An 11,061-nucleotide genomic window follows, 5' to 3' on the forward strand; every position below is an offset into this window, starting at 1 on the left:
GGTTTTCAGGGTAATTGGAATGAATTTGGAAGAGCAGTTCTCAGTTTGAAGCTTAAAATTTGAAAGTTTTGACCAAGTTTTGACTTGTTAGTATATGATCTCGGATTGGAATTTTTATGATTTCGTTAGCTTCGTTAGATGATTTGGGACTTAGGAGCGTGATCGGAATGTATTTTGGAGGTCCGTGGAAGGTTTAGGCTTGAATTGGCGAAATTGAAAATTTGGCATTTTCCGGTTGGTAGTGGAAATTTTGATATCGGGTTCGGAATGGAATTCCGGAAATTGGAGTAGGTCTGTTGTGTCATTTGTGATGTGTGTGCGAAATTTCAAGTCATTCTGACGCGGTTTGATAGACTTTTTGATCGAATTCTGAATTTGGAAGTTTTGGAATTCATAGGCTTGAATCCGATGATAATTTGATGTTGTTTTGAGTGTTTCGAAGGTTGGAACAAGTTTGAATGATGTTATGGGATATGTTGGTATGTTTGGTTGAGGTCCCGAGGGCCTCGGGGTGATTTCGGATGATTGACGGAAAGTTTGGAGTTGAGTTTGAAAGCTGAAGCACTTTTATTGCTGTCATAACCGCACCTGCGGTTGGGAGGCCGCAGGTGCGATGCTTGCAGAAGCGGAAGGCAGCCGCAGATGCGGCCAAGAAGAAGATCAGCTGGGACCGCAGAAGCGGCTAAGGAAGCGCACCTGCCGTAGCGCAGGTGCGAGAATGTGATCGCAGATGCGGAACTTGGAGTATAAGTGAAAACCGCAGATGCGGTGTCTCGGACTGCAGAAGCGGGACCGCATAAGCGGTAATGGGACCGCAGAAGTGGTAATGGGACCGCAGGTGCGAAAAGCCTGGTCAGAAAGTATAAAAGGTTTTCCTTCGCGATTTCTGAGTTATTCTTCACCATTTTCATGCGGGTTTGAGCTTGAGAGAGCTATTTGAAGAGGGATTTCAAGGGGATTTCATAGAGGTAAGGTTTTTGGACCCTAAACTCGTTTCTATGGTGTTATTTCACTGATTTGGCTTGAAAATTAATGGAAATTAAGGGTTAAAAATTGGGAAACTAGGGCTTGAGATTGGAGACCTTTGAGCAAGGGTTTGAGGGGTCATTTGTGGTCGGATTTTAATACTTTTGATATGTATGAACTCGTGGGGAGATAAGGAGTCTATTGATGTAAATTTTGTCGAATTCTGAGACGTGGGCCCGGGGGTCAGGTTGGACCAATTTCGGGATTTTTGGTATAATTTGATTATTTTCGCATGGGCTTCATTCCCTTAGCATATTCTAATGTTATGATTCTGATTTTGGGTAGATTCGACGCGAGTTGAGGCCGAGGCGAGAGGCAAAGGCGTCGCGGAGTAGTATTTCATCCGGTTTGAGGTAAGTAACCATTGTAAATCTGGAACTGAGGGTATAAAACCTCGGTATTCGTATTGTTTTGATAACTGAGGTGACGCATATGCTAGGTGACGAGCGTGCGGGTGTGCACCGGTAGGGATTGTGACTTGGTCAATATATATATATATATATATATATATATATATATATATACGTAGTCGGCGTGCGACGCCGCGAGACGTATATTATTATATTANAATATATATATATATATATATATATATATATATATATATTACGGATCGGGCTGCACGCCGCAGCGATATTATATATTGATATGGATCGGGCTGCATGCCGCTTGGGCTGAAGGAGCCCCTCCGAAGTCTGCACACCCCCAGTGAGCGTAGTCGACTATATATGTTGGATCGGGCTGCACGCCGCAGCGATTATTACTATATATATTGGATCGAGCTGCACGCCGCAACAATTATTACTATTATTTACTATTATGAGATATCTATTGAGCCTGAGTGCTGAGAGTGAGTACTGAGTGATGAGAGATGAGTCACGAGTGACTTAGAGGCTTGCCCGAGGGCTTTACTTTGAGTGATTCTTTGCCCGAGGGGCCTGTTTTATGACATATACTCTTTTCACTCTTCTTTTGTACTGAGCCTCTTTTGAAAAACGATCGACTAAATGATTTCAAAGACTTGGATTCAAAAATGCAGTTCCGACTTGATATTTCTGTTGTGATTTCATGATATGTGATTTTAAATGCTCGTCACTGCACTCAGACCTTATTTACTTTAGTTACTTACTGAGTTGGCGTACTCACGTTACTCCCTGCACCATGTGTGCAGATCCAGGTGCCTGAGTATCGGACTGAGAGTTCCTATTATTCTCAGAGTTTACAAGGAGATCGCAAGGTAGCTGCACGGCATTCGCAGGCCCTGCTTTCCTCCTTCCTATCTTATTATTTCCATCATATTTCGACTTATGTTGTATTATTCAGTCAGATTTGGGTTGTATTTTGAGGCTCTTGACTAGTTACACTATATGGTTGGGCTGTGTTGGGTTAACGTACTGATATTTCGCATATTCTGTTTATTTCATCTATTTCATATGATGAATTTGAAACTTATTTGATATTAGAAACTGATTTTTATAAAGGAGTTTGTTATGGTACATGTTTGGTTGGCTTGCCTAGTACTGTGATAGGCGCCATCACGACCGGGGGATTTGGGGTCGTGACAAGTTGGTATCAGAGCCTAGGTTATATAGGTCTCGCGGTCATGAGCCGGTTTAGTAGAGTCGCGCGGATCGGTACGGAGACGTCTGTATTTATCCTCGGGAGGTTGCAGAACCTTTAGGAAAAACTTCACATTCTTGAATTCTTATCGTGCGTCCTTGATTCAGCTTGAAATGTAACTCTTTGAATTCTTTCCACGTGTTCGTATGTGCGCATGAGCGCTCGGTATCAGCTGTGCATCGACGTTTTGTGATTCCCTGATCGAGGGACGAGATGTGATTTCTGTGCGATGATGTTGGGCTAGTCTGGAGGACTTGAGGCCGGGTTTTGCCTGTAGCTTGAGCACTGAGGTGTTGATTGTGTGAGCACGTGCTTTTTGAATTTATATGTTCGGTAGTGTCCCTATTAGTGGAAGATGGCTGGATGGCTATGTGATGAGTATGATGTGACTGCGAGATGTGTTCAAATGATTTGAATGAGACGAGAAGGGTCTGCTTGGGGGTATAAGAACTATCCGGTGCTTGATTTCCATCGTGATTTGATGTATGGCTGGAGTTGTGGGCGTGATTGAAGGACCTTTTCATGTTGCCTCGTTGGGAAGCGAAGTAGATTTCACGTTGTGATATGAGTTTAGACTCAGGAAAATTAAGTGACTGCGTAATGTTTATGGCAGTGAAGGTGAAAGGGTATAAAGCAATGTTAGTTTGAGGCGAAGCAGGTGGGTTATCTCCTGTGGAGTGTTCTGAAGTTTGTGTGATCCTTATGTTGTTTGTGGGAAGACCTCTTTTACCAGTGAATATATGTGTTACAATTTGAATTTTGATCGCTTAAGAGAGTGGGCTTGACTGTTACGAGGGTGAATGCGAGATTTGCAGAAGATTTGAAGTACTAGATGGTCTGTGTTGCACGAGCTTATGAAGAATTTAGTTCAATCTCACTATGGTATTATGGCAGTAAAAGAGTATATGCATTTTGAGTTATTGTGTGTTTTGATCTGTGGCTTTGAGCCAAGTGGGGGAGTCTTCTATTGACTAGTTGATTGCACGGTTATGTGCTATGTTGGTTCCAGTTGGAGGCATACTGGTGAATCAGTTATGGCTGACGGAGCCTGAGACCGAGGATGGTTCGAGTAAAGGAAATTTCAATAAAGGTTATGTTATGCTTTATGGGTATATGAGAATCACGGAGTGACTTGAGTTGTTATGAGTAAAGGGTGTACGGTGCATAGAACAGGAAGTTGCTTGGTTGCATTAAGGTGAGGTTACGTTCTGCGGTGTCGGAGTGCTAATGGGGCATGGGTTGTTCGGTTCATTTGATCAGTCTAATTGAGGTTTGGGTAGAGTGGATGACTCTCGAGGATGGTTCTAGTGGGTTCAAGTTTTTACATGTTATAATTGGAGATTTTCGGGTTGTATATTTGGCTAGAAACTAAGGTTTGCATTGTAAGGTGTCAAGACTTGTGGAATTTCTATATCAATTATGGGGTTCTATCTATCAGTGTCAGGAAGGTGAAGGTAATGGCTTTGGATTCGCAGGAAGTCTCTTCAGGGTAAGTATTTTGGATGTGGTGCTTTTGGGAATACTTAAGAGAGTATTCAGCGACTTATGAGCCTTAGACGGCTTGGTCTTAGGCTTGTGTCTCGTGTGGTGAGTCTGGGTTGAGGAATTGTAGTATTATAGCAAGAAGAAGTATCAAGTTAACGGTAAATCAGAGGGGACTTGGATAAATAGGACAACATGGAAGTAGGTCGAATCGGCATAGTAAGGGTTATGATTAGTTCATCGGGTGCTTATGAGGTAATGAGTTTCTACAGGTGTTTCGTGGCAATGCTCCTAGGTTTTGATGGCTTGCGTAGCTTGGTTGAGTTAGAAGGAGTTAGTCCTGACGGTTTGGTTTTGTGCAAATGGAAGTCGGAGAGTTCTTAGTGGTTTCTACCCCGGTTAGATATGTATACGTCCACGAGCGTGAGGAGCATGGGATGTGTAGTGATTTTCTTTTTTAGATGGGATCAATGGAAAGTTTTTGGCTAGTTGAGTACGTAGTTGCTTGTGGCTCGAAATGGATATGAAGTTCTCATGTTTATCCTAGGATGGTATGATGTATGCGGTATGTTGTGTAGGATTGAGATTTCTCATGTGTAAGGTCACGGTTCAGTTTTGAAAGGAAGTTCACAAATTCTTAGGCAGCTTGGACAGTTTCTGATGACTGGGTAAATGTTATTACTAACTGGTATGGCTTAATGAGAGTTTACATTTCGGAAAGGGCGATTTGTTTTAGTATGAGGATACTTCATTAGTATTGCAGTACTCTCTTGTTTGATCAACTGCTGATATTCGAGTTTGCTTGGTGGCACAGAAGAATTATAGGAGTACCTCTCAAGGGATGATTGGGTATTATAGGTGTGTTGTATATTCGGACAGTGGAGTTGGGATCGGATATGGTGATTCATGTGCTATATGGATTTGGAGACTGGGAGTTCTCATAAACAGGTTAGGTCGTGGTTGTGGACCGCGTATATCTGTCTTGTGTGGTAACTATTGGAGGTTTGGAGACCCGAGTGGATCTTTGTTGCTTAGTATGCTAGGTTTTGATGTGATATTGGGTATAGACTGGTGGTCTCCGTGTCGTGTTATTCTGGGCTGTTGCGCTAGGACGGCGATGTTGGCTATGCCGGGAATGCCATGGATTGAGTGGCGAGTTTCGACGGATTATGTTCCCAGTAGGGTGGTTTCATTTTTGAAGACCCAGCGGATGGCTGGGAAGGGCTGTCTTTCTTATTTGGCCTTCGTGATGGAAGTTAGTGCAGAGACTCTTACCATTGATTCGGATCCGGTGGTGAGGGATTTTCCGGATGTGTTTCCTGCTTCCGGGCATGTCGCCGGACAGGGTTGTTGATTTCGGTATTGATTTGGTGCTGGGCATTGCATCGTATGGCACCAGCGTAGTTAAAGGAGTTGAAGGAGCAGCTTCAGGAACTCATTGATAAGGGGTTCATTGGTAGGCCAATATGGATGTGTGTTCTACGTCGAGTCGGCTTGGTTGACTCTGAGTTGCATTGTGGAGGGATGTGTTGATTCGATTGTTTTTGAGCTTATTAGAGATCTGGGGAGATCTATGAGTTACCTTTCCGTGTTGGAGGCGTTGGGATTTGCTGGTTATAGGCACATGTGGTGCGGTTTTATTGGGGTCTCTCAGTGGAATTCGAGCGGGTGAGTATTGGGTATTGCTCGGCGGATGGTGTATCGGTTGTGTCCTTTCGGGTTTGTGTTTTATTATGTCAATTTCTTTGCCGTGGTTATGATGATTTGCTTTGGTTCTAGACATCAAATTGCGCGTGGTTGTCGATTTGAGCATAGTGGCTTGAGGTGTTTCATGTGGACCGGTGTTTGGATGAGGTCGCGCGTTGGAGCGAAGCTATGTGGAGGTATGATCTTGCGGGGTAGATTCGTGTGTCCTGGTTCTACGACGTGCGATGGGTTCTCAGCATTGTTTTGTGGTGGTACTGGTGAGCTTGCGGTACGGCTCTTTCATTTGAGTCATTTTTTTCATGATTTGAGTGCGTTTGGATTGTTGCTTATTGGTGTGCGGATTGCACGAGTTGTGGCTTTAGATGGTATTGATGTGTCATGTCACCAAAGTAGCTGTGTTGAATCAGATGAGATCGTTGGGGTCTAGAATGAATACAAACGGATTTGGTTTCAACATGTTGGAAGGATAGTGTCGATGTTCGGCTTAGAAATTTGCTATGGTCCTTGCCAAAGGAGAAGTGGCTTCACGAATGGTTGATCTGAGGAATGGTTATGACTTTCTACGTGTTTCATTTATCATTGGCTCTATACGGAAGTGTTGGAATGATTTATTGGTTAAGAGGCTTATTATCGATATTCGTCTGTTTGGAGCAACTGCTGTGATTAGAAGTTATCGCTACGAGTGTTGGAGTTATGTGGTATATCATGTAATTGCATCTGGGGTTGCAGGTATGGTTTGTTACAGCTTGTTCGGGCTTATTCAGAGTATAAATGTGAGATTCTAATCTTGTAGATGATTTCAGAAGTGCAAATGTGGTTCTAAGGTTTATGGGCTAGGTTGGATTGTGAAATTTCAGTTACATTGTGTTATCGGACCTATATGAGATAGGGTGACGTGGGATCACCCCCGGGTATGTGCATGGTAAGGTTACACAGCGATTTGATGGTTTTCGGAACAACTCTGGGCACGTTCGAGGACGAACGTATGTTTAAGTGGGGGAGGATGTAACGACCCGACTGGTCGTTTTGAGCTTTTGCACTTCGCTCGCCAGTTCTCGGGCATGACTAGTCCCGTGTGATGTATTATGACTTATGTAAATCGTCGGTTTTGGTTTTCAGGGTAATCGAAATGAATTTGGAAGAGCAGTTCTCAGTTTGAAGCTTAAAATTTGAAAGGTTTGACTTGTTAGTATATGATCTCGGATTGGAATTTTTATTATTTGGTTAGCTCCGTTAGATGATTTGGGACTTAGGAGCGTGATTGGAATGTATTTTGGAGGTTCGTGGAAGGTTTAGGCTTAAATTGGCGAAATTGAAAGTTTGGCATTTTCTGGTTGGTAGTGGAAATTTTGATTTTGGGGTCGGAATAGAATTCCGAGAATTGGAGTAGGTCCGTTGTGTCATTTGTGATGTGTGTGCAAAATTTCAGGTCATTCGGACGAGGTTTGATAGACTTTTTGATCGAATTCGGAATTTGGAAGTTTTGGAATTCATAGGCTTGAATCCGATGATGATTTGATGTTTTGATGTTGTTTTGAGTGTTCCGAAGGTTGGAACAAGTTTGAATGATGTTATGGGATATGTTGGCATGTTTGGTTGAGGTCCCGAGGGCCTCGGGGTGATTTCGGATGATTGACGGAAAGTTTGGAGTTGAGTTTGGAAGCTGAAGCACTTTTGTTGCTGTCATAACGTACCTGCGGTTGGGAGGCCGCAGGTGCGATGCCCGCAGAAGCGGAAGGCAGCCGCAGATGCAGCCAAGAAGAAGATCAGCTGGAACCGCAGAAGCGGCTAAGGAAGCTCACCTGCGGTAGCGCATGTGCGTGAATGTGATCGCAGATGCGAAACTTGGAGTATAAGTGAAAACCGCAGATGCGGTGTCTCGGACCGCAGAAGCGGGACCGTAGAAGCGGTAATGGGACCGCAGGTGCGAAAAGCCTGGGTCAGAAAGTATAAAAGGTTTTCCTTCACGATTTCTGAGTTATTCTTCACCATTTTCATGCGGGTTTGAGCTTGAGGGAGCTATTTGAAGAGGGATTTCATAGAGGTAAGGTTTTTGGACCCTAAACTCGTTTCTATGGTGTTATTTCACTGATTTGGCTTGAAAATTAATGGAAATTAAGGCTTAAAAATTGGGAAACTAGGGCTTGAGATTGGAGACCTTTGAGCAAGGGTTTGAGGGGTCATTTTTGGTCGGATTTTAATACTTTTGATATGTATGAACTCGTGGGGAGATAAGGAGTCTATTGATGTAAATTTTATCGAATTCCGAGACGTGGGCCCGGGGGTCGGGTTGGACCAATTTAGGGATTTTTGGTATAATTTGATTATTTTTGCATGGGCTTCGTTCCCTTAGCATATCTAATGTTATGATTGTGATTTTGGGTAGATTCAACGCGAGTTGAGGCCGAGGCGAGAGGCAAAGGCGTCGCGGAGTAGTATTTCATCCGGTTTGAGGTAAGTAACCATTGTAAATCTGGAACTGAGGGTATAAACCTCCGGTATTCGTATTGTTTTGATAACTGAGGTGACGCACATGCTAGGTGATGAGCGGGTGGGTGTGCACCGGTAGGGATTGTGACTTGGTCCGTCACGTAGCGACTATTAAGCCGCGTATTTGATTTAAAACCTTATGATATCACGTGCTTTAGAGATTGATACTATATTATGGGTTGTATGCCATGTTTGGGGCCTTGTGCCGACCTGTTGAGACCCTTAGGGGCATTTTTACTGTTTTCCTCACTCTATTTGTTTGAAAGCATATACTCAGTCATGTTTTACCTGCTATTACTTAAACTTGATTTCACTACTCATTTTCTTAACTATGAAAATTGTTTGGGTTGAGTTCCCTGATATTCACTGAGATGCCCGAGTGGTCGTGAGGATAGTGACTGAGAGAGGTTGAGGACCTTATGGTGAGGACTATATATATATTATAGACCGGGCTGCACGCCGCAGCGATATGGCGCTTGGGCTGAAGGAGCCCCTCCGGAGTCTGCACACCCCCAGTGAGCGTAGTCGACTATATATATTGGATCGGGCTGCACGCCGCAGCAATTATTACTATTATTACTATTATGAGATATCTATTGAGCCTGAGTGCTGAGAATTATTACTATTATTACTATTATGAGATATCTATTGAGCCTGAGTGCTGAGAGTGAGTACTGAGTGATGAGAGATAAGTCACGAGTGACTGAGAGGCTTGCCCGAGGGGCTTTACGTTGAGTGATACTTTTCCCGAGGGGCTTTACTTTGAGTGATACTTTGCCCGAGGGGCCTGTTTTATGACATATACTGTTTTCACTCTTCTTTTATACTGAGCCTTTTTTGAAATACGATCGAATAAATGATTTCAAAGACTTGGATTCAAAAATGCAGATTTCTGACTTGATATTTCTGTTGTGATTTCATGATATGTGATTTTAAATGCTCGTCACTGCACTCAGACCTTATTTACTTTAGTTACTTACTGAGTTGGCGTACTCACATTACTCCCTGCACCATGTGTGCAGATCCAGGTGCCCGAGTATCGGACTGAGAGTTCCCAGCATTCTCAGAGTTTACCAGGAGATCGCAAGGTAGCTGCACGGCATTTGCAGGCCCCGCTTTCCTCCTTCCTATCTTAGTATTTCTATCATATTCCGACTTATGTTTTATTATTCAGTCAGATTGGGTTGTATTTAGAGGCTCTTGACTAGTGACACCAGATGGTTGGGCTGTGTTGGGTTAACGTACTGATATTCCGCATATTTTGTTTATTTCATCTATTTCATATGATGAATTTGAAACTTATTCGATATTAGAAACTAATTTTTATAAAAGAGTTCGTTATGGTAAATGTTTGGTTGGCTTGCCTAGTACTGTGATAGACGCCATCACGACCGGGGGGTTTGGGGTCGTGACAAATTCCGCTACTAAGGAATTGAAACTAGGGTGTCTGCACCAATAGGTTTCAAGCCTAAATGGTTTTGGTAGAGATGTGTTTGATTTAGGAATTATTTCTAATAGTAGAGGATTGTGGTTCGAGTGGGTTTTTGGTAGGTGTGTTACGGAGGCATTAGGAAAGTAACTTAACCACTCACTATTGGCAAGAATTTTGTCTAATCTCTCCATAACAAGGCCCTTATTTTTCTTTCTACGGTTAGTCCAAGTAAATTTACAACCTTTGAACCCTAGATCAATTAGGCCGCATTTATTAATACAATTTCAAAGATATTTAGAGCGATTTCTATTAACTCAGTTTCCTCCTAGTTTTTTTGATGAGTCAATTACATCATTGAAATCTCCCCCTAATAGCCATGGCCCGTTAGAATTATCATGCATATTAATGAGGTTGTTACACATTTGATTTCTAAGGTTGATGTTAGTGTTAGCATATATAGAAGTAAAAAAGCCAAGTTTTACGCATGGGAATTACCTCAATAGTATCACTGATCTCCTGGCTTCTACACACGAAACTATGGACATTTACCATGTTGTGATCCCACAGGATAACCATTCCACCTGATTGACTCTCTGCTGGGATCTCAATCATGTCGGAGAAACCAAAAGGGTTGAGGAGGGACATGTGATTATCCATTTTGGTTTCCAATAGTGTGACCATGCAAGGGCGATGCAAGTCAACCATTTCCCTAAGGTTTAACCTGAAGTTGTCATTATTGCCTCTACGAACGTTCCAAATGATGAAAGAGATGGGCCCATTCATATTGATCTTCCAGTTGTAAAGATCCCCGTTCTCCAGCACCCTTGGTGCATATACTGGGTTCCTTCTTTGGAAGGGAACTAAGATCATGGCATGCTGTCCCACTGTTGGGTCGGCTGATGGTCGTATGTCCATCGTGCACTTGTATAGAGCCACTGGACAGTTGAGCACTTGCCTCTATTCCTGCATCTCCGTGAAGATGAACACTTTTACCCCGTCTAAGTTTGAATCTTCTATCACTAATTTTGGGAGTAAGTTGATGGGTGGTTCCACTGCCTCCTCCATCGTCGCCTCTTGGTTTGGTGGATTTTCTTGAGTGTGAGGTCGTGTCGTGTTTTGGGGAGGGTGGACTGGAGCTGCATGATGTGCATTGGGAGCCTGAGATTGGTTTGCATGTGCATTCCAAGGGGTAAAGATAGGGTTGATGCTTGTTGCTATCTCTGGAGTGAAGAATGGCAAATCCATCACTGGGTGGTTGTTTTGGATTTGGACAAAATGGGGGGGGGGTGGGGGGACAGATTCCA

This window comes from Nicotiana attenuata, unplaced genomic scaffold, assembly GCF_001879085.1.
Source record: "Nicotiana attenuata strain UT unplaced genomic scaffold, NIATTr2, whole genome shotgun sequence".
Lineage (NCBI taxonomy): Eukaryota > Viridiplantae > Streptophyta > Magnoliopsida > Solanales > Solanaceae > Nicotiana > Nicotiana attenuata.